The sequence below is a fragment of the Furipterus horrens genome, unplaced genomic scaffold, assembly GCF_987537825.1.
Source record: "Furipterus horrens unplaced genomic scaffold, mFurHor1.1.pri manual_scaffold_2, whole genome shotgun sequence".
Classification (NCBI taxonomy): Eukaryota; Metazoa; Chordata; class Mammalia; order Chiroptera; family Furipteridae; genus Furipterus; species Furipterus horrens.
This window is the reverse complement of record NW_028327172.1, coordinates 214,468,439-214,491,929: the sequence shown is the minus strand read 5'-3', so window position 1 is coordinate 214,491,929 and position 23,491 is coordinate 214,468,439.

Here is a 23,491-nt window from a genome sequence, read left to right as displayed (position 1 = left end):
ATAAATACCTATATACACATCCATATTGTGTCCTGGTAGGAAAACTGTCCTCAGGGGAGCGGTATCAGGCTTGAATCCAAGGTGAGTTTGAAGCCCTTGGAGTGGATCACTTACTGTGGACTCAGTTTCCTCCTGGGTGACATGAAGAGGGTAGCAAGATTTAGAAGATGACAGTGGAAGTGTCCTGAACCGGGAAGTGTTGGATGTCTGTGTAGTGGTGGCCGATCTCTGTGTTCTCCTCAGGTCCCCGAGGACAGGACCTCATGCTGAAGCTGAGTGGCTGTCAGACAGACAGTGAGCGAATATTTACAAATAGGTCCCTTACCTGTTCCGCTAACGAACCGAACTGTGGGTTGGTCTGTTTTTTCTGAACCAGCCGGCCCCTTCCCCAGAGCAGACACAAGGTTCATCCAACCTAGGGCCACCCATACAGGGGCAGTGGCTTGGGCCTGGGGTGACCTTAGAGACCCTTTGGATGGAAGAGAAGATGAGGTGCAGAGGGTTGACACTGATTCCTGCACTGGCTGGTCCCTGGAGCCTTGCCCCAAGTAGCCGGCAAGTAGGTACATCTCTGCTAGCACCCCCGGACCTCCTAGACGGAGCCCCATGCCTGCGGCCAAGCGCGTGACGGCTGCCTGCCCACCAGGAGCCTCGTGGGTGCTACATGCAGACAGGGCCTCTAAGAACAGCGGGGAACACACGTACTGCACAGCAGATTCTCAAACATCGAATGCCTTTTCACTCAGCGTTGCTTTGTTATAACATTAATGAGAAAAAGAAATCGATTCCCAGATGGGCCACAGTCTATGGAGTTTGTATGTCCCCTCATGTTTGTGCAGGTTTCCTCTGTGGACTCCGGGCTCCTCGCCCACCCAAGACGTGCAATGAAGTGAGTTTGCAGGTCTCCACTGTCCCAGTCTAAGTGAGTGTGGGTGCGTGTGAGTGGCCCTGTGATGCGTGGAAGGGCATTCTGTCCAGGGGGGCCCCGTCTGGCACCCTGAGCTCCTGGGAGAGGCTCTGGCCACTCACAACCCTGAACCGGAATAAGTGGGTTGGAAAATAATTCTCGGATGTCTTTTTATTCATCTTTCTTAAATGTATGGGTAGCTCACATTTCTTTCACTGTTTAATGTTGGAAGTGTTTTGGGTCTTTATTTAGAAATTTGGTGATGATTTTGTGACCAGAAATATGCCATGGGAAACTTCCTCTTCTTTGTTTTCTTTTTGGAATTAACTAGTCTGGTAAAGCTGGCTTCGTTAGATGTCATTTCACTTAAAGTCACTGTTTCCAAGAGCCTGCGGATGACATTGAGGGCGGCTTCCTCCTCAGACCTCTCTTCCTGGGACTGCTCCTGGTCCCGTCAGACTTCACGTACAGAATGAAGTTCAAGGTAAGTCCAGGGGCTTGCATTGCCCAGCCTGGGTGACAGGCAGGGCTGCTTGGGTTCCCGTCTCTGTCCCATCCCCAAAATCTTCCATTGCCTTGGCCTCACCAAAGTCCATCCAGTCAGGTCCCCAAACACACTGGATAGAGTCAGGCAGGCCTCCATCCCTGTGCCAGGAATGCCCTTTCCTCCCATCTGCGGTGAATTCATCCGCCAACACTTAGGTCCTGGATCACTGCCTCCGGGGAGCCTTCCCTGACTGCTGAGGCTGAGTTCCTCCCTCTTCACTGCCTTCTCACCATTCCTTGCCTGCTGCCTGGGAGGCAGCTCCGTGCAATGTTGAGCGCTGTGTTCTGGGGTCTGACGATGCGACGAGGGGTTCAAATCACAGCTTCTCACTCACTCACCAGGCGATGGGGCCAATGACTCAGTCTCCCTGAACCTCAACCTTCTCGTCTCTAAAACGAGACCAATTCCAGTGCTGCCAAGGGGGTTCATGCAGATGCCATGGGAACCGACTCTGGGCTGCCGTCTCTGCCCCAGGACACGCCTAGGGCATCATCCCATTGTTTGCCTGCCCTGTCCCTGTAATGTGGGTTCCTCGCTGCAGTTCCCGGGCACCCGCTCTTCTCAATGCGCTGGGTACGGACTCGCCCCCTGCTCAGGGAAGGGCTCTCAAGCAGAGGTCCACACACACTCTGGACTCCCCGGCCCCCCGGCCCCCCAGCCCCGAAGTCAGTCTGTCTGCAGGGTCTAAAACAGATGGCAATCTCCTCCTCCCCCTTCCGCCCACCCCAGCGAGAATTCCCTTCCTGCCCATCCCTGGGGGTCTCTGTCCTGGGCTGAAGTGCTGTTTATGGTCCTCGTTCCTCTGCGGATGCTCGCCCTCCCCACCCGGGCCTCCAGCCCACGCTCTCCCAAGCCCACCCGCCCTCCAGCCCCCAGTTGCTCAGCCCCCTTCAGGCAAGCGCTGGTTTACGTTCACAAACCTTAAGAGGAAAAAGAAACACACACATGAAAACAACTGGCAGCCACAAACGCCAAAGCCTTCTGCGAAGCCCAGACACCACACCATAATCATCTGGGCTCCTCTGCACAATCATGGGGCCTGCCAAGTCTCTGGTTTAAAGGGGAGAAATACTATGTAAATATACAACACAGCAAGCTATTAGGACTTTTTAGTGTCGGTTCCAAATTGTTTGCAGCCCTGAAAAAAGGCAGAGAAGCCGGCTGCTCCCCGGCGAGCTCCGGGACCACTGTGTGCCTCCGTCTCCTCATCTGTGAAATGGGTGCATCTGAAGGGACCTTCAAGGACCAAATGATGGAAGACAAACAGAGGGGGGAAGCCCAGAACCCGGGAAGCCCTGACCACAGAGCCATCTCCCGTCCTGAGCAAAACTGCAAAAAAACAAAATAACAAACAGGCAGGAAAAATGAGCAGAAGTTTACAAGCAGCCATGGGGGCGCCAGGAAAACCCAGCGGACAATTATTTCAAGCAGGAGCGAGGAGGCTACTGGAAGGGCCACGGGGCGAGGCGGAGCTGGCTTCTGAGCATCCGAGCAGCTCTGAGGGGAAAAAATAAATTAAATAAATGGTTTCTCTAATACGGGGCCATCTGGCGATTTGATAAAAGTATTGGGTTTCTCAAGGCGGCCCGCGAGGGCTCCCTGAGCGCCACTGGCTCCGGCCTGGATGTGAGTGGCATGTGGAACCAGCGTGACAAATGGGAAACAGCAGCCCCTGAGCTTGTCCCTAATGGGGGCCTTTCATCACCCAGTTACCCTTAAGCGTCTCCCTTCCTATTGTAATTGGCCCTAAATGAAAAGCATTAGTCCCGTCAGTAAAAACTAATGGTTCTACTTACTAAAAAGAAGGGGGCGGGGACAAGAGAAGAGGTCTTTTTAAAAGGCAGGAAGGGCCGGGCATGGCTTCCCTTCCAGAACTTCAGGGTTTGATATTGGGGTGCACACAGGGCCACCGTGGGAAAAGCGCTTCTCCGGGAGGCAGGATCCCCATTCTGGGCACCTTGCTGTGTGGCAGTGGCTGGCTGGCTCTGCCTCTCTGGGCCTCCCTGATCCTTGTTAAAGGGAATCTAATGAGGCCGCTCTGGCCTGCTCACAGTAGGGCTGGTTTCAAAGATCAAAGAAGAAGCTGGACAGGAAAAGGCTTTGAAACTGTAAAGGGTTTGTGCCCTGGAGGCGTCACGGCGATTTTATGGGTCCTGGAGAGCGAAGCTGTCCCCCAGGCCGCTCAACTGTCCCCTGCAGGACGCAGAGGGAAGCCCAGTCAGGGTCCTGTGGCCACGGACCCACAGAGAGGGGCTGTTAGAAATTAAGCCGAGAAGGCGTTCTCCTTCCGGCGGCGCGGGGGAATGGATACTTATTAATCGGTTTGCGTAAGACTTTTCAGAAATGGTCTAGTCCTGCCCTGGCCACCAGCCATCCCCGGCTTTGGGTTCTCGGGGCCTGTGAGTGGGGAAGGTGGGTTGCTGAGTGAGGACCCTTAGAAGAGCCTAGAGGTGACATGTCCTCCCCCCACCCCTGCATTTTAAACGGCTCTGCTTCACACTCATCAGCCATCAGCTGAGCTTCTGAAGGAGAAGCAGAAGTGTGGCTCAAGCCTGCTGGAAGGGACAGCCTCGGGTGGGGGGGGGGCGCGGGGGAGGCTTGAAGGGAGGCCGGCCCTGGGACGCGTGCGGGGCTGACCCGCTCCCGCAGCTGACGGCCCTCCGGGGTGCGGCCACCGCGGGTGAGGCTCGCTGTGGCATCTCAGGGACGCGCAAATGCAAGCTCATCCCGTAAAGGGAACTGGGTCAAGTCACACAGGGTTAGAAGAGGCCGTAGACCCAGGCCGGCTGCAGAGCGGGGGCTCTGTCCCGCACAGTGGCGTCCTCGGGGTGGTTGCTGACAGCTCTCACTGCCCGCTTCCTGACTCCAGCACTGTCCCTCCTCGCCTGCAGGCTTTCTCTGGCCCACAGAAAGCGCTAGAGGTGTTGGGAGTTCCTGCAGTTGGAGTGCAAACACCTGGCCCCCTCGGCCTTGGGTGGGTGGACTCTGAGTTGCCTGTCTCTGCTCTTGCAGCGGGAATGACTGTCTCCCCTTTCCAATCTCACTTTCCCTCGTCCCCGAGCCTTTGACGCTGTCTCGGGTTCCGCCCCAGGAGAGTGCAAAGGACCCCCATGCAGGTCCCAGGCTACACGGCGCAGAGCAAGAACAGAAGACGATTCCAGGTGCCCCCGTGGACGAACCGCATGGTGGACTTAGCAAGAAAAATAAGCCAGACACAAAAGGGTACTCACTGCCTGTATTTACAGGAAGCTAATATATGGTGGGGAAAGTTCAAGTACAATTCTCTTGTCTGTGACACTGACTAGAAGGCGAGGCTACCAGGATGTTGCAAGTGTCCGCCTTTCTCCAGGCGGTGGTTACCTGGGTCCGTTCACTGGCAAAAACCCACTAAGCTGAGCTATTCCTGTAAGACTTCTGTACTTCATGTATGTTATACGTCAATTATAAAATAAAAAAGAGCCCTGGCTGGTGTGGCTCAGTGGGTTGTGCAGCAGGTTGTGAACCAAAGGGTCGCCAGTTCGATTCCCAGTCAGGGCACATGGCTGGGTTGTAGGTCAGGTCCCAGTTGGGGGTGTGCAAGAGGCAACCACACATCGACGTTTCTCTCCCTCTCTTTCTCCCTCCCTTCCCCTCTCTCTAAAGATAAATAAATAAAAGCTTTTTAAAAATTAATTAACTTTTGAATGCTGCTGAGAGTATCACATATTTCTGTGTATGATCTTTTTCTCTAGCGTCATTCCATCATCTTCCTCTTATAGTCCCTTCTCCCTGACTTCTTGATCTGTTTGTTCTTGTCCTATCAGATTGTGTGTCCGAAAGGATCTCAAACCCTTTCGCAATGAGGGAAGTTAAGAACCTAAGAAGGGACTTCCGACCAAAATAGAGGCTTAGACAGACACACTGCATCTCCCTCCACAACTAAGAAGGAACACAACTGCCTCAAAACTAGAGACAACCAGAAGTTCCAGAAAATCAAACTGCATGGAAGTCCAGCAGACAAAGATATAAAGGAGAAATACTCACCCAGACAGGTAGGAGGGGTGGAGCTGGGGTGGAGAGGATGCGGTATGGTAGTGGCAGCGGTGGTAACAGTGGCAGGCCAGCGGAAAGCGCAGTCACATGTTTTAAAAAGTCAGGAGGGACACCTGAGAGCGCTCCCAGCACCAGACCAGACCGTGCAGCTCACGGTCCCAGCGCCGGGGAAAATCAAGCCTCATTGCTTCTGACTGTGCAAACCAGTGGGGGTTGGGGCAGAGGCAGAAACTGCCGGTCTCTCAGCAGAGCCTGCTTGTTTAAAGGGCCCCCATGGTCCTAGAATGTCCGCAGAGCCACCCACTCTGGGAACGACGGCCAGGGCAACAGCTAGAGGGCGCCAGTCCCACATGGAAGTGGGAGAAATGCCTGGAAAAGGGGCAAGTGCTGGGCAGGTGGCATCGTTCCCTCTCAGACCCCTCCCCCACACATAGCGCCACAACGTGCTGAAACGGGTCGCCCTGTACTGATAAATCCCTAAGGCTCCGCCCTTCACAATGTAACAGGAGCGACAGCTCTACCTAAGACACAGAGGCAAACAAACACAGGAGCCTGTCAGAATGAGGAGACAGAGAAGTATGGCCCAAAAGGGGGAACAAATCAAGGTTCCAGTGGGATAACTAAGCGACGAGGAGATAGCCAACCTCACAGACGAGGAGACAGACAACCTAACAGATGCAGAATTCCAAACACTGGTGATAAAGACACTCACAGGCTTAACAGATATGCTTGAGTACGGCAAACGCAAAAGGTAAGAAGTGAAGGCTATTCTAAGTGAAATGAAGGAAAATCCTCACAAAACAAATGGTGAGGAGAAGGAAACCGGGGTTCAAATCAATGATTTGGAATGTAAGGAAGAAAAAAACAGTTAACTGGTACAGAAGGAGGAAACAAGAATTTTAAAAAATGGGGATAGGCTTGGGAACTTCTGGGACAACTCTAAACGTGCCAACATCCAAATCATGGGGGAGCCAGAAGGAGAAGAGGAAGAGCAAGAAATTGAAAACTTGTGTGAAAAAATAATAGAGGAAAACTTCCCAAATTTTGTGAAGGAAATAGATATACAAGTCCAGGAAGCAAAGAGTCCCAGGCAAGCTGGATCCAGAGGGGACCACACCAAGACACATCATCATTAAAATGCCAAACGTGAAAGATAAAGAGAGAATCCTAAAAGCAGCAAGAGAAAAGCAGAGAGTTACCTACAAAGGGGTGCCTTTAAGACTATCAGCTGATTTCTCAGAGGACACTTTGCAGGCAGGAAGGGACTGGCAAGAAGTATTCAATGTGATGAAAAGCAAAGCTCTACAACCAAGATTACTCTATCCAGTAAAGATATCATTCAGAATGGAAGGGCAGATGAAGTGCTTTCCAGACAAGGTGAAGCTAAAAGAGTTCGTCATCACCAAGCCATTATTATATGAAATGTCAAAGGGACTTACTTAAGAAAAAGAAGATCAAAACTATGAACACTAAAATGACAACAAACTCACAACTATCAACAACTGAGTCTAAAAAATAAAAACAAAACCCAACTAAGCAAACCAGAATAGGAACAGAATCATAGGCATGGGGATCATGTGGAGGGTTATCAGCTGGGAGGGGGAGGGGGAGAAATGGGGAAATGGTGCAGGGACTAAGAAGCATAATTGGTTCGTACAGAATAGACAGGGAGAAGTTAAGAATAATACAGGAAAGGGTGAAGCCAAAGAACTTGTATGCACGACCCATGGACATGAACTAAGGGGGGTGGGACTGCTGGGGGACAGGGGGTACTGGGCAGAGGGGAGCAAAGGGGAAAATTGGAATTACTGTAACAACATAATCAATAAAATATACTTAAAAAAAAAAAAGAACCTTAGAAGGAAGAAAGAACTTGAGGAAGGCTCTTCTTTCTCACTTAATGAAAGTGATTCCCTTTTTATTGCCTCAGCTTCATTGCTCTGGGTCCTAAATCAAGATTTTTCTCCGTCTGCCAATTTGCAAATGGACCAATTTCTACCAATTGGCCTTAACGTACACAAATCAGTCTCATAAATAAAAACAAAAGTTTTCCAGCAGACGCAGCCTCGGTTTTCCGTCCGCAGGCCCCTGCCCACGGTGCTCCCCTGGCAGTGAAACAAGAAGCTCTCATTCCCCCGACACAGCGTACACGGCCATCTTTCCCTGGTTAAGCCTCAGGTGCTGGCTGCCAAGCACAGGCCTCCGCTTCATTCCACGGAGATTCCAGAGTAATCTGCCTTGCAGCCTGCAACCAGAGATGCCTACACAGCAGAGCCCATTGTAAATTAACATGTAATCCTGGCCCGGGAAATGCGGGGGCTGGAACAGCCCACGGGGGCCACCGAGCCCACCCCTGCAAAGCCATCCTAGCGTCGTGCCGGGGGACCCCCCACAGTCCGGTGACAGATGCGATTTCCAGCGTGGCCGGATTCGGGGCTCACTCCGTGACACCGCGTGATCTCGGGTGGAGGGAAGGGGGCGTCCCCGCTGCTGTGAGCCTCAGTCTCCCCCCGCCCTGTCCCTGTAACTCAGGGCGCACAGCGTACGGCTTACTGACTCAACCTTCTCTGGGTCTCGATTCCTTCCGGACCGCCAGCTCGGGAGCAGAGGAACGTGTGGTACCCCCAGTGCCCAGCGCAGTGCCCGGTACACGGGAGAAGCTCAGGGCATGTTTGTTGAATGACTGAGCAAGAACTGACTCAAGAGACGGCGCTGATCAGTGGGTGCAGGGTGCCAGGGAGGGAAAGGATCCAATGGGACAGCCAGGTGCTGATGTGAATGACAGCTCAGACGGTGGTGGCTTCAGAGCAGGGAGCAGTGGCAGTCAGATGTGGCAGTCGGCCTGCTCCCTCCCCAGCCCAGCACCCTCAGAGGAAGGTTCTGGGTCTCAACAAGGCACTCAGAGCAGCCATCACCGTTCCCAGCCAAAGTGCGCACAGAGCATAATCAGACAGAAGGAGGGGGCCTGGTGTTCCCAAGGGTAGGGCCCCGGCCTGGCCAGGACAAAGCACCTTTCCTCCAGGTGGAAACAGACTATGGGGTCCCTAAAGACAAGCAGCGCCCCTCTGCAGCAGACGGGCCGGGAGGTGGCCCCGGCCTGCACTCCTGCTTCAGGGGACAAGGAAGCGGACGCTCGGATCCCAGAGGTGTGTGTTCGCCCTGACAGAAGCGGCCCACCCAAGGAAGACTGAGGAGGAAAAGCTTCGCTGCCCACCCACGTGAAGGCTGGGACATGTCCCCCAACAGCAGGGACCAGGCCAGCCCAAGGGTGAGCCCCCAGATGAGGCTCATCTGTGGCAGAAAGAGGGGTGGAGCTTCAGGCTTGGAGACTCGCAGAGGCGCAGAGGCGCGGGGTCTGGGCCAGGCAGGGCGGTGGGGCAGGGCCGGGCTCTTCTCCCGCGAGGGACCCCAAGTCGGACCAACACTCAGTGTTGTCCCTGCCGGGCCACGGTCCCCCAAGAGATGGTCTTGACTCCCCCATCCCAGAGAGCCCAGTTCCCAGAAGGGCGAAAATTCCCTTATTCTGTCCACGTGAGTTCAGCTCTCACCACTGACGGATTTTTAACCTCCGGGAATGCCATCAACCCCCACAGCCAGCAGGGCAGCGGGTGTGAGGCCCCTTCCAGAGCTGAGCAAACCAAGGCCCAGAGAGGTTAAATGTCTTACTCACGTGGCACGTGTCTGTCGGACTTTTAACTCCAGAATGTTTAAGCTCACGGCCTACGTAAGCATTATGAAATGAAGACGTTTTATATTGGGAGGAAAAAATATTTTATGATGGGTAGGAAGCAGCTTGGTCTTTTTATACGAGGAATCAACCCTAAATTATAACGTATTCCCTTTCCAAAACAGACTTGGAAGAGACTTAGTGGTTTTTGTGTGATTTTCTGTGATGGGACCCCATGCCCCGTCCACTTGCAGGGTCTGTGGCATCGAGGGGCGAAGGATAAAGCCCACCCTCTGCCGCTAAGCCCGGTTTTCAGAAAAAACGCCCCGGGTCTGCTCCTCGTTACCCGAGTAAGAGGAAACGTGCCCACCATCTTGTCTTTGCCGATGGCTGGGTAACTGAGACACGAAAAATCATACCCGCGTCTCTCCGCGGGCCTCAGAGAAAAATCCTGAAAGCAAATGGCTGTGGTGGGACTAAGACTGTCTGCGTGCCCAGGGGTCCCTGGGTGGGGGGAGCGGGTATTCCTGTGCTCCCTAAGAAAGTGTCCACAGAATCCATCCCAGTGCTCGGATACCGACGGTGAGGGCAACCACCTGCTGTTCCGGGTTCTGCCGCCCGTGGCGTTTGGGACCACGGATAAGTTACTAAACGGCTCTGTGCCTCAGTTTACCCACATGTAAAAGAGGAGCATTGAGACCCACCTGCCAGGGTGGCTGGGGGATAAAGAAATGTGACAGAGGTCAAGCCCCTCGCCCAGTCCTGACACGTGGCAGGCCTCGATCAGTGTCCCTTTTCTGACCTTCCTAAACATGCCCAATTCCCCCACCCCCAGGGGACACCGTCTGCTCTGCCACCTAAACCGCGGGGACCGCCGTGGGGCTTCTGCCACTTCTGTGTATGGGGCAGTGAGGGACGACGTGGCCATTTATTACTTGTGACAAGGCACCTTGGACAATCAGCTGGCACCTCCGTTCTTTCCCAGCGACTTGCGGAAGGGCCTTGCGCTCAGCGAGCACGAAGTCCTCGTCGCGCTTTCTGCTCACCTGAACCTCCCCGACTTCGGTCTCACGGTCGTTTGGACCCCGGAGCCGCACTCAGTCCGCGGGGTTGTTCTGCCTCCGAGGCCCCCCTGGAGAAGCGGAGTCCCCTCTGTGCACGGCTGTCATTGTTCCTCGTGGCCACCAGGTGTCACTGTTGAAGGCGGGCTTGGGGCAGTTTGGTGCGTGCTCGCCCTGCCGCGGGCGCTCCCTCGCTGGGTGGAGCTGTCACGGTACCCACGCTGAGCACCGACGAAGCAAGTCTTGAGGTTCACTCCTGCATTCCCATCTCAGCCATTGCTCCCCAAACATAACCCCTGTGCAAGGCGGGGCTGGGTCCCGATTTTTCAGAATACGTCTTCACTTCTGCTCCAGCCAGTTTTTGCCCCTGCTGACCCTCTGTGATGGCTCATTTTATGTGTGGGCTTGGCTGGGCCACCGCGCCAGGTATGTGGTCAGACGTCACCCTGGATGTCTCTGCGGAAGTATTTTTTTTGTTTGTTTGTTTGCTTATTTTATTTTTAGAGAGAGGGGAAAGGGGAAAGAGAGGGAGAGAAACATCTCTGTGTGGTTGCCTCTCACTCGTGCCCCCAACTGGGGATCTGACGTGCAACCTAGTAATGTGCCCTGACTGGGAATCGAACCAGCGACACTTGTCTCACAGGCCGACGCTCAATCCACTGAGCCACAGCAGCCAGGGCTGCGGAAGTATTTTTGGATGAGATTAACATTTAAGTTAGTGGGCTACGAATACAACAGATTGCCCTCTATAATGTGGGTGGGTCTTGCCCACTCAGGTGAATCCCTGAATAGGACAGGAGACCGGCCCCCCCAAGTCAGAGGGAGTTCTGCCAGCAGCCAGTCTCCAGGCTCAGACTGCAACACCGGCTCCTCCCTGGGCGTCCAGCCTGCCAGCCTCTGTAACCACGGGAGCCAATTCTTTAAAATAAAGCTCCCTCTCTATACACCCACATCTTACACACATCTGTGTCGGCCAGTTCACCAGGCCTGACTCCCCTGACTGCCTAGCAAGTTCTCCTTCAGGTCCCCGATGCCTTTTCCTGCCTGCAGATCCTGATGGGGGTGACCTCGGTCTTTCCGGAGTGTTCTTCAGCTCAGGATCCCAGGGACCTGGGCCTGAGGGCTACAGAAGCAAAGTGGTACCTTCCTCCTCCTTGTCTGAGCAATGAGGCCCATCCGCCATCATTACAAACCCAGAGGAGACCTGCAAGATTTTCTGCTCCCCGCCCCCCAAGGGCCAGAAGCAAGAGGCAGGACCGTCAGTGGGCCTACTAAGAGTACTCTCCATCCACTTCCCCAGCTGCCTGCATTCTCTGCCAGTCCTGGGAGGTGGCTGTGGCACATTCCCAATGAGAAGGAGGCTTAGGGAAGGGAGTCACTGCTCCAAGGTCACTCTGTCGGTCAGTGGCAGAGCTAATATGCCCCTCAGAGGCCATAACAACATTTTAATAAAAATCTTATTTTTAATAGAAAAGTAAAATTGGATTTGTGCCTTAATCTTCAGCCTATTTTGGCTATCTCGGGGGCCAGACTACACTCCAAACTCTTAAAACCGTTTTTGGATTGATCAGCCAAGAACAAAACAGCTTCTAGGGAGTGTGCTTAGCCGTGCCAAGCCATTAACTCCCAGCAAACGTCGACCAGAATGCCGAACTAAAAATCTGATGTTATCTATTATTTATCTTATTGTTTCCCCAACATCCCTTTATGAAAAACGGATGGAGGCCCAGAGATCCTAATGGCCATGCTTCTTCCAGATGGGAAAAAAATAACCCTTCTCTCCACTCTGCCTTTCTTGTGTTTGAATAAACCTCATAGCGACCTCAGCATTTGTTCCATCTGGTTGTTCTGGGAAAGGAGAAAGTCCTGACTGTGTCCCAGACCTCTGGGGCCAGTGTGCCATGAGCTAGCTGTGTGACATTGCAGAGGTCACTGCGTCTCCCTGAGTCTCACTGAGGATGGGAGGCAGGACTGGAGAGAGCTCTGAAGCCTGAGGTCCTCAAGCTCCAGTCCTGCAGACACCCCTGGGGGCCGCTGCAGGGGTAGAAGGCTGCTCCGAGGGACCGAGGCCAGTGCTGCTAACACCTTCCTAACCGGAGCGTTTCCGAGGTCCAGAGGGTGCTCGTGGCTCTGGCGCCACTGGCTACGGAAACACGGACAACTCATTTAATATCCTGGCATTTTCTTATCTGCATTTTCCACATCGGTAAGGTAGGGCTGAGAGCGCTGGGCCAAAGCCTCCCATAAAGTTATGAAACAGCTTATCTTAAAATATTATAAAACTGCAAGGCAGAGTGCTCCCCCGAGACAGTCACTTTGAAAATGAGGTTCGCTGCCTCCCTCTTCAGGCTCCCCCCACCACGCCCTTGGCCAACGCAAGGTCTCTGTGCAAAAACGTTCCTGCCCACACCAGCTCCGCACTCGGGGGGTGCCGCCTCCACTGAGGGTCCTTAGCACCCAGAGGAGCCTCAGCGACTCTCTGTCGCTGAGCAAGAGAAAGGCCATTGGATTAGCCAGAGAAGGACAGAGTTAGGGCTGGACGGCCCCTGCTGCTGCTCCTTTCATTCCCTTGTCTGCCTCCGAGGCTCCGAGAGGAAGGACCAGGAAACGCTGAATAGGGTCCAGTGCACGTTGTGGCTTCAGATATTTCAAAACCCGTCACTCGGCCCTTTGCTGGAGCCTTCTAACTGCGCCCTGGAAGTCAGGACAGAGATGCCCACGGGGCGGGCGGCTCGCCTGGCCTCTTGGTCGTCATTACGGCGGTCGCTTACGTGTTTGCGGCTGGTGGACCCGCCGGGGCTCAGGCAACATCTCTCTGACTTGCTCCTCTCTGTCTCCCTTTCTCTCTTTCTTCCAAACCTGAGTGGATTTCGTAGAACACCCCTCCCGTGCCCACCCCCATTCTATTCTCAGGGACCCTCATGCACCGAGACAACCAGATGACAGCCTGGAGGGACAGGAGGTAACAGGACGTGCCAGGCCCTGGCCCGGAGTGTCATGTGTGATGTCACTTAATGACCAAACACTCTCAAGAGGTGGACGTTATGATTATCCTGTTTTTCAGGTGAGGAAACTGAGGCTTGGAAAGGCCAGACGTGTCAGGGGCCGTCACAAGTCAGGGATGAAGGCAGGATTCACTTTCAGGTCTGACTTAGGGTCCCCATATGCCCCCCCCATCATGTCATTGTAATGAAAGGACCTGACACTGTGTGTGTGTGTTTTGTTTGTTTGTTTGTTTTTACATGAAAGTAACTCCACCTGGACAATTGGAACCGCCCATCATTTTGTCATAACTGTGTTGTTTTGAGGGAAAACGATGCACCTCCAGCCATTTTCTTTGACTCTGAACACTTTCACAGAGTGCCACAGATCAGACACGTTCGTGGTTTGCAGGTGCCCCCGACTACAAAATGCGGACCCAGGCAGTCACGGCTATTTTCCTTCCCAAACCCCCTTCCCACGTCCGGCCGCGCTGTGCACCTGCTTCCCACCCCAGCAGGCTTGCCGAGCGCGGGCCGGGGGGACACAGCCCCAACGCCACAGGCGCCGGCCCCTGGAGGGCTACTCATGCATCCACGTGTGGTCCCCGGGGCCCGTGGGTGTAACCTTGTGTGGCGAAAGGTAGGATCACGTGAAGGATTTAAAGAGGAGCGCTTTTACTGGATTGGCTAGGTGAACCCTAAATCCAATGACAAGGGCCCTTAACAAGAGGGGCGCAGAGGGAAACGAAGACAGAAGGTCGAGCGGTGTGCCTACCAGCCAAGAAATGCTAGTCTGCCCGCAGTACCAGGGGCCGGAAGAGGCAAGAGCCACCCTGCACCAGCCCCACCCCCGCCTTCCCAGAGATCAGAGGGGGAGCCCAGCCCTGCCCACACCTTCATTTCAGACTCCCGGCCTCCAGCACTGTGAGAGAATACATTTCTGTCATTTTAACGTTTCTGTTGTTTTAAGCCACTAGTTTGTGGCAGGTGGTTACAACGGCCAGGAGACACTAACAACACCCCCAGCAAATGGAAACCCTAACACACTATCTCCCCACCGAGCAGGACCAGGAAGCAACAGAGGGTCCTGCTTCTCATATTTTAGGGTTCAGCCCCCGCTCCGGTGGAGCCAGAACCACACTGGCCTTGTTTGCCTGACGCCCCCAGGGCGTGGTGAACAGTAAATACACCTTCATACCTAAACACGTAGGGTCTGGGCATCGGTCCCCGGGTTCAGATCTCAGCTCCTACACTTGCTGTGGCCACATAACTGTGAGCAGCTGGCCTCTGAGTCTCCTTTGACCCCTCTGCTCCACACACAGGACAGGGACTTCTCCCCGGCGACCGGAAGATTCGGTGGAATAACAAGGGAAGGCCTCACAGTGGGACCAAGCCCATCACAGGCGCTCAACATGCCTGTCATCTTCATCAATAATTACAAAAGAAGGAACTGAACAGTATCGTTAGCAGGAGAAGAAAATCTGGATTAAGTAACCCAAGTTTCTCTTTTTTAAAATACGCATTCATTTGTTTCACAGTTGTGGGCTGTTCACACATAGACTCACACTCACAGATCAATGTAACAACGCCCACGTTCCCACCACCCAGGTTGAGCAAACGTTGATACTCTGGGGCATTGCCTCTGATTTCTCAGGGTCCTTGTGTTGCATTTTTCTTGTTGACAGGATCTGTGGCTACTCCAGAGAGTAACTGGCTGTGGCTTTTCACTTTCTGCTAGGCAGCCTCCCAAGAGTTATCAATTTTATCAGCCTGTCCAAATCACACGCTTCGGGCCACATTGCCTCCATTGCGTGTTTATTTTCTGTTTTTGTTATTTCTACTCTTACTTGTATTGTTTCCTTCCTTTTCCGTTATCTGGGCTCTTTCGCTCCTTTTTCTAACTATTTAGGCGGACGCAGCTGCAGGGTGCGGGAAGCGCCGGGAGTCACAGGGTCAGACCTGTGAGGGAGCGGACGAGCGGGACAGAGGGGGAGGTGGGGGCTGCCCTGCAATGCGGTCTCAGAAAAGGCCTCAGCCAGTCCCAGAGGGTCAAGCACTGGGGCTGGGACAACCTCCGGGACAAGGTGGTGGGTTTGTCTCCATGGCACCCATCAATCACAGGGCCAAGCCAACGGCTGGAGCTGTTTACGCGTCCCTGTGACTCTGAGCCCATACCAGAGCCACCTCCTCACCTCCCTCTCACACACCAAGCCAATGTTCCCGCTGCCTCAAGGCGCCCAGGACCAGGGGCCAGACAGCTCGGGGCAGCCCCACTGTGTCCTGAAGCCCGGTGGGATTATTCAAAGCCACCCATCCTAAAGTCCTGTGCCAGCCTGGGCCCCGCCCCACCACACATTTTCCGCAGAAACCGCAGAAAGCCTCTGGCCTGGGCGCTCCCCTCACTCCTTCATCTGCCTCCTGAAGACCCTGGGGCTCTCCCCCGCTGCCCTGAGCAGTATGGTGTTCCCCCTCTTCTCAGGAAAGGACATAAGAACCTTTCAGCGGCCTCACTCAGTCATCTCTATACAGTAAAATTTACCAAGTACAGTTGAGACAGGGGAACAGGCCTTTATTCCCCCAGCAAACAGTTCCTGGGTGAGGACTGTCCCCAAGAAGAGGATGGGGCCTGGGCAAGGTGGCTTTTTTCCATCTACCCAAAGAAGTGATTGTCAGCTAAGCAGAAGCTTAAATAACCAGATGTTTCTTCCTGAGCATTCTGGATCATTCCTTTCTTGCTGTACAAAGCGGCTGGAATCACGGAGTCCGCAGGCCACTGAATGCTGGTGTTCCTCTCTTTCCCACCCAGACCAGCTGTGTGGCCTTGGGGTCGTCCTTGAACAGTTCAAGGGCCCCAGTGCCTCCCGGATAAAAGAGGGAAGCAAGGCCTGTGCTCCGAGGCAGAGACCTGAACTCATAATCTCTCAAGAACACTTAATTTCCAGTCTGCGCCTCTCCAATGATGATCGCTAATGAAGTGACTATTTCCTGGGCCCCAGGCTTACTAACTGCCTACTCTAGAGAAACTCAACACTCGTAACAACATTATGGGAAAAATACTGTTATTGGCCCCAATTTATGGACAGAAACCTGAAGCACAAAGAGGTTAGTAACTGGCCCACGTCCGGCAGACAAGAACTGGCAAAGTTGGGATTTGAACTCAAGAAAGCTATCCTCTGCTTCCAGAACATTGTCCACTCTGCTTTATTCTCTCTAGACCAGCCAAAAATGTTGCATTTATATATTTTTATTTCTGGAGAAATTCATAGAGTTGCTCCAAAATCTTATTTTCCTTTTCATTCTGTTTCCCATGGAGTTTGTTCCAAAGCAGAATTCCCTTCAGGCCGTTTAATTTGGCATCAAGTATTTTATTGGTCAAACATTCATTTTATTAACATTTCATCTTATGAAAGTTCAGTATAATTGCACTGGTTACATTTTTCACTAAATTATATTCACAGGGGAGCCAAAGCCGCGGAGCAGAACCACGGTGCTGAAAGTCAGAAGGGGGTAGAAGCCACAAAGGCAGTCTCTGTTGCAAAGTGACTTTTACCTTCTTGCCCGGAGAAGGGGTCCTGGAAGGGTCCTGACAGGGTCCCCACCAGCCTCCCACCGAGGGCTGCCGGTGACCTGACGGACGGTTCCCAGCCGTCCCAGCCTCCGGGTTGTATGGAGACCGAAAGCAGGAGCAAAGCTGTTTAGTGCGCAGACTCGGAGCTGGGTTGGGGGTCGCTCCTTTAACCTCATCAAGAAGCGGGGGTCCTGAGCCCCAGGGTCTTGTCTAACACCATCCAGGTCTGACCCTGGATCTCCTGGGTGTTGCTCCAGTCCCCTCCCAGAAGTCCACTCCGAGGGAGAGAAGCAACCAAAACTAAACTAAACTAAAATAAAGCAAGGTTTGAATTTGATTTTACCTTCCACGAAGTGATGGCATTGACTCTTAACGTGTTTCATTTACCAAAAGCCCAGAAAAACAAGCGTAGGAGGCCGGGGGGTGGGGCATGTGTGGGGTGAGGACTGACACAGCCGTCCTGTGGTGTCACCAGAGAAGTGACCAAGCGCCGGGGTCCGTCACTGGTCCCCTTCCAAAAGACCCTACTTTCCAGAAAGGACAGCCGCGATACTTTGTGTAACCTTCAAATGTGTGTGGACGAACACACGCGCTTTGAAAAGGCCGTGAGGCTGTTCATTAGGGAGGAGACGGCCCGTGAGCCTAGCTCGCAGAAGATTAATGTTCTCTTAAACAAATCCAGGTTTCTTGGGCCACGCCAGAGGTCGGCACTGCCTGGAGAGATGTTATTAAAAATTATATGGAAAGAAGGCAGGAGGCCAAGCCCGACTGTCCTCAAAGACGGTGAGCAGCTCCCACTGGCCCAAGGCCCGGACAGTAAGGCTTTTCACACACTGCGAGCGAGGAACAGCGTGTGCACACAGAGCAGGTACAGACAGAGGAGCCGGTGCGCAGTGAGGACGCGGGCGCGCAGGGGTGCCTCTGACCGGCGTGTGGCCTTGCAGCGGCCTCCTCACCCAGATGGTCGCCGGGGCCAGTGAGCAGACAGTGTCACGGACAGAGCGCTGACACACGGACCGAGCCCTGCTTTGCTGCCTTCCCTCCTCTTGGCTTTTTCATTTTCCCTCTTTGAGCCTCCATTTCCTCACCTGCAAGGTGGGCATTGCCCTGATGAAGGTGTGGCTCAGTGGGTGGGACATCATCCCACAAGCTGAAAGGTCACTGGTTCGGTTTCTGGTCAGTGCACCTGTCTGGGTTGTGGGCCAGGCCCCCAGCGGGGACACATGCAGGAGGCAACTGATGGATGTTTCTCTCCTTCTCTCTCTCCCTCCCTTCCCCTCTCTCTAACAAAAAAGAAACAAACAAACAAACAAACAAAAAAGATGAGCCTAATGATGTGAGCATCATAGAACCGGTAGAGGTCGATATGTCTCTAAAGGTTCAAGGTCTTTCCCATCATTGAGTACTCTTATTCTTAGTATTCTTAGCATAATTATTACTTCACTTCCAATTCTGACCACGCCCGAGTGTCCACATTCTAAGGACAGGTGATGCGTTGCACAGCGTGGGTGGGCTCAGAGTCTAGGAAAGTTAAAAATGGCAAATGTAGGTCCGATAAAGCAGGAAACAGAACCATTATAGGCTTTTCACTAATGGAATCACATAGTGAACTGGCGTTCAAGAAAGTCTGGTTTGGCAGGATTGTGCCAAAGGGGCTAGGGGACGAGGAAGAGGAAGACTGAACTTGGTGAGCCGGCTCAGAGAGGGTCGCAGGGGCGCAGGCAGAGTGGAGACGGCGGGCAGCCGCCGGCGGATGGCCAACGAACCTTTGAAGACAAAGTCCAGGGACACAGACCAATGGGCGTGGGGGAAGTGTTGAGAACACAGACTATGGAAGGCAGCGCATCTATGAGACAAGGACAGGCTGCTGTGTAAAAGGTGCAGCTAGAGAATCAAAACGAGGGGAGAAGTTGTCTTTGGATTTAAAAACACAGGGTGGAGCTAAAGGGGGTGTGCCATGTCAGGGCACAAAACCCAGTTTGTTCTTACGTTATTATTTGTTAGGTCTGGTATTATTTTTCATGTGAACAACTGCACACCTACTTCTGCCCCTCCTTGTAGAGGAGCAGAAATAAACTTAAAGGTTTTGAAGGTAAATAGAGGAAAGTGACAAAGAAAAATAGAGGAAAATGGCAGAGGAAATAAAAGGAAGAAAGGGCTCTAATTAGAGCCCAGTCCAGGAAGTTCAGTGTGAGAATAATAGAAGTGACCATAGTGAGAAAAAAAATAGAAGAGGAAACCTTCAAAGACATCCCCTCCGAGAATATTTTCCGGAACTGAAGGCATGAATGTGCAGATCGAAAGAGTCCACTGAGCACCCAGTCCCATGGAGCCAGGACACATCTTTATGAAAATTCAGAACACTAGGGCCGAAGAGAAGATGGCGCGGTCTTCCAGAGAGGATAGAGTAGATCACATGCAAAGGACCAGGTGCCACGACAGCTGAGGCTCCAAAGGGAAGTAAGCTTTAAGCTCGAATTGCACACCTGGCCCAGTTCTCTGTCCAGGATGAGCACAGAATCTCTTCAGCCATGCAAGGTCTTTAAACATTTATCTTGCATATGCGTTTTCCTAGAAAGCTACATGAGGATGTGCGTTTTTTCTTTAAAAAATGGAATAAACCAATTAAGAAAAAGCTGTGGCATATGGGAAAACAGGATCCATCCCAGGAGAGAAGCCACGAGAGTCCCCAAGGCCACGGTGAAGGAAGGACCCAGACTGTGCACGAAGCCGAGACGGGCTCCCACCAGGAGAGGCTGCTGTAGGGACAGAAGTGTGTAGAATACCTGATCTGTCTGAAGAGCACTGACATAATCATAATCATCATAACGGGAAGGCAAATATTAATCTAAGAAAGTGAAGACTGAAATGCACTGGGAAGCTGGGAAAAAGTCGAAGGTTGGTCAGGAGGAGCGGGGAGGCGAGAGACGCGGAGGGAGGAGAACCAAACCGCCGTCTTCCGTGGTGGAGGGCAAGACCGGAGCAGAGGGGGCAGCAGCAGAAGCAGGATCTTCCCGAATACGAAGGGAAGTACAGAGAAGGAAAGGAAAAGAGTGGCGGGTTGTGGCCTCCAGAGAGAAGGAGCGAGGGACGGGCAGCAGGGGCCGCGGTTCACAAGCACCAGAGAACTATCGATCCTTTCAGCTGGGTCCACATACGCTCTGACCCAAATGACATTTAATGGGCGAAGATATAGGTTACATTTTACAGACTTGGGAAGAATGAACACACAAGACAAATCTCATTCTCAGCTCAGGTGAGAACTCGGGACCCGGGAGTAAGCGTGGGTTATGACAAAGGGCCCTTAGCTAGGTATTAAAACTGTAAAACCTCATCCCTGCTCCGGAAGAATTCTGTGCGTGATTGGGGGCAAGTCCCACCAAGGGTCTCTGCTTCCGCTTCGGTCTCGGAGCAAGGCAGGCGGGACGAGGGAGTCCTAGGGGTCCCACCAGGGGCCTCTATTCTGCGTCCCAGGCGCGTGGATGGAGAAGCCATCCGCTTGCCAGGTACAGGCAGGGAGAAGTCACCCCAAGTCGCAAGGCGGCGTGCGGAAGACACACAACTCAGGAGGCTCTGGGGCTCGTTCCTCCCCTGAGAGCCCAGCCCGGTCTGCAAGTCTCCACTGGTTGGAGGGAACGGAAGAGCAGATGGCAGACGCTGAGGCCAAGCCTCCCCCTTCCTGACCAGCTGTGGTGCTGCCTGCCCTCCGGCTCCATCTGTGGAGCCGCCTGAGGGCAGGGTCCCTGTCCCGAAGCCTTTCCCTGGAGTGTCCAGTTCAGTGGGGGCACCAGCATCCCCAGTGGTCACCAGTCCTGTGTGCTCTACTACATCTCTGCTTGAAATTTCCCCCAAGGTGCCATCGCTGGCTCTGCTGGAGATGTGGTGCTAGTGACTTGCAGGTCCACGCTGCCTCTGCAGGACGGACACACGGGGGCCTAAGGGCGCCAGGCACCGTGCGTGTCCCCAGCACACCAGGCAGCTCCCAGAGTCTGCTCCCGGAGGCTGCCGTGCTCACCCTCTGGGATGATACAAGCAGGCTGGCAAACTCTCTGTGACAAATCAAAACAAGGAGAACCCTGCTTAGGCTGCTGGTGTTTTTGAGAAGCACAGTGGTTTAGGGGCGGTGGGGACCATGAGCGCCTCCGGTTTTCGGCCGACGCTCCAAGAATTCATATCCTAAGCAGCCACACTGCTGCCGTGGGGTGGGGAGGGCGAGAACTGAGCAGCAAAGAATGCGTTTTCTGTATCGATAACCAGAAACTCCTCCGGCTTACTATAAATCAGGAGCCCAGCTATTCTTCAGAAGGAAAAAAATAAAAACGTTCACTTCATGAAGGAATCCCTGTGTCTATTTAAGCCTTCAAGAAGCAACGTTGCCTTTCCACATGTGGCGAAATCAGCCCCCATCCCAGAATCCTCCTGCACCCCACCCCTGCCTTCCCCTTTTAAAACATTTCCTTTCAGTCCAATAAAATAAATGAAAGCTACGGAAGCCCGAGTTTAATATTCAGGGGATATAATTCAAGTGTAGCCAGTTGGACAGCTTCGCTGTTAATCAGAAGAATAACATTTTTTCTCCTTGTTTTCTTTGCAGAAGATGAAGTTAATGCTCTCTCTGCTCAGGCGGGCCACGTGGGTGCGCGCTCCCTGCGTCTCCCAGGGAAAGGCTGGCGACCAGATTGTCCCCAGCCTGACTGTGCAGGAGAAGCACTTGAGAGCCCTTCTGAGAACTCAGATCCCCAGGTCCTCTGGAGCTCCGCCTCCAAATATTGCACAGGGCTCCCACTTTCTCTGTCCCCTCCCCAGGCCCAGGGCCCCTCGTCCCTCTGACTGCTCCCAGAAGTGCTCACATCTCTTCTCTCCTGATCCAGGAGGTAGGGCTGGCTTGTCATCTTGATTGTGATGTTGGGTTCACAGGCCCATCGCATGTCAAAGTCTACCAAATCATGCATTTTAAATCTTCACGGTTGGCTGTGTGCCAATTATACTCTAAGGAGGTTGTTTTTAAAAGAAGTTCATAGGTCATCTGGGTGCAACTGCGGCTTCCACACCATCTCCGAAGGCAGGAAGGGCAAACACACACATGAGTTAGGGTATGTACGTGAAGCTGCCACAACCCCCAGTTCCTAAAACACGGCGGCTTCACCAAGAGGGAAGCTTCTTACTCTGTCTCAAGAAAGCCCAGAGGAAGGCAGGCAGCCCTAGGTGGGCGGGGGTCTCACTCCACAAGGTCACCCGGGGACCAAGGTCCCTTCCACCTTGCTGTTTCATGCCCACATGATGGGAGTTGATAATCCATAGATATTAATGGATACATACCAGGCAGAAATGAGAGAAATTGGAGGGCAAGCAATTTCCTCTTAGGGAAGTGTTGCAGCCACGGCACACAAGGCTTTTACTCACATTCATTGGTGAGAACATGGTCACATGGCCACGCCTAGCTGCAAGGGAAGCTGGTAAATGTAGTCTCCAGATATTAACACATGGGAGAAGTTTTCCGTTACTCAGAGGAAGAAGGACATATACTAGAGAATAGTTAGCCGTCTCTGCCTTTTTATCTTGGGAAGGAAAGTATGAGGAAGACAAAACACAAATCTCAATAAATTGCATTGCCACATAGAGTGGGTCCTCAGGAAGTGCAATAGCCTTTACTATGATGAATGGTGTGGTAGTTTCCTGGGGCTGCCATAGCAACGTGGCTTAAGTAAAACACCGTTCTGGAGGTGCAAGTCTAAAGTTGAGGTGTCACGGGCTTGTTTCTTCCAAGGATGGTGAGAGGAAATCTGCTCCAGGTGTCTCTCCTGGCCTCTGGTGCCTTCAGGCATCCCTTGGCTGGCAGACAATCATCTCCTGAATCCTCCCATTGTCCTCCCTCTGTATGTGGCGTCCCTGTCTCTCCACATGGGTTCTTTTAATAAGAACTCACCCTACTCCAGTATGACCTCATCTTCACCGACTAGATCTGCAAAGACACTAGCTCCCAATAAGTCACATACGGGGCATCAGGACTTGAGCAGATGAATTTTAAGAGAACACAAGTCAACCCATAACGAATGCGGAAAGAACGGAATTTGAGGTCAGGAGATGCGAGTTCACAGCCCCGCCCCGCCCCCGGCTGGCTGTGTGATCTTTGATTGTCATGTCAGGTCTGGTCTCCTGAACCTCATTTGTCAATGCAATAACCACACCTGCCCCGAGGGCGGGTGAAGGACCTGCAGCCCACCCTCCTCTGACTATAGGTCAGCTCCAGAGGAAGACAAACTTTCTAGCACAATCCCCCTCTCCCTTCCCTCTCTCCCCTGAGTTAAACTTTGTGGAGGATCCGCCACGCTGCTCAAACCAGAAGGGGCCTCTTAGAGAGAAACGCTACCATGGGCAAAATACCTTCAATTCTCTTCAAGGAAAAAAAATCCCTTTTGGTCCACAGATGGGTAATTGTATTCACTGTTTCCAAATGTCAAAATGCCAGCCCGGGCCAGCTCTCCACGGAGATCAAACAGGCTCCCTGGGCCTCCTTTCTACTGATGTGGGTGTGCGTTTAGCCACAGGGAAAAAGGCTGATTTCTGAGCAGAGTGGGCTCGGCTGACGGCGCAGCTCGCACAGCGCAGAAGAGATCAGACGGCTGCCCTCCTCCGATGTCAGACCCCGAGGAGTCACGTCCACAACAAGGGAAACCCTTCAAGCTCCTCAAAATGGACAGTCTGCGTTGCCCCAAAACTAAGAAACA